Source organism: Penaeus monodon, chromosome 33 (assembly GCF_015228065.2).
Source record: "Penaeus monodon isolate SGIC_2016 chromosome 33, NSTDA_Pmon_1, whole genome shotgun sequence".
NCBI classification, from domain to species: domain Eukaryota; kingdom Metazoa; phylum Arthropoda; class Malacostraca; order Decapoda; family Penaeidae; genus Penaeus; species Penaeus monodon.
In genome coordinates this window covers 35,477,135-35,478,112 of record NC_051418.1, presented here as the reverse complement: position 1 = coordinate 35,478,112, position 978 = coordinate 35,477,135, and positions in this window count along the sequence as shown.

The window sequence follows — 978 nt, the reverse complement described above, 5'->3', positions numbered from 1 at the left end:
CTTTGTTTATCTCCAAAGTCAGATGAACTATCTTGTATTTTATAATATTCAGAAATGCAAGAATTCCTGTCTGATACACTAAGCAGTTGTTATATTTTAGGTAATTTCTGGATTGTCCAGGGTTATCAAAGATCCATCCCAGTCCACGTCTGAAACGGGGTTACATGTGCTTGCTGAAGGTTGATGTAATTCTCAAAATGCTTTGCTTAATATAATGATATTCAAGTACAGAAAGGAGATTCATATACTTTTAGTGATACATAAACAAACATGCTTCATTTTGAAGTATGAGGTTATATGAATATCATGTCTCCAGTTACTTCAGAATTTCACCAAATGTTCATTTGCTCTTTATTGCTGTAAACTACGAAAAAGATTTGCTACCGCTGCAGTATGTCGCAACTGACAGTGACATTTCACGAATACTTAAATTTAACCAAAAAATGATATAAATAAAAAGTCTGGAGTTTAACATTTAACATTTAGGAGTCTGCCCACTGGTGCTAGCATTATGCCACAGCGTTTATTGTGTGGTGGGGTGTACGCATGAAACTGTCGTCCTGGGTTTTGTGCCTTGTAAAACTTGTTGATTTCTGTCAAAGTCTGATCTGTTGCTCGAAATGAAAAAGTGATAATAAAGTTCTACATTCCAATTTCTTTGTTTCACTGTGAGAAAACCAAATTTTACATAGCAAAGTGAGGTTTAGATACATAAATGGCATCATTACTAGATGACTAAATGATAAGAAAATATAATTTTGTGTTACTTGCAAATTGTGTAATGAATGCAAATGTAATAAGGATTTCGAAAACATTGATATTGGTATTATCGAAATCAGACTTATACATTTTGTTATATTCAATATTTCCTTAATAGGGAAGGCAATTAGTCAACTATTTCAGTAAATTTTACACTGAAATATAAATTTTACTTTGTCATTTTGGTATCCTTACAGTTGAGTTAACAGACATGTCAAC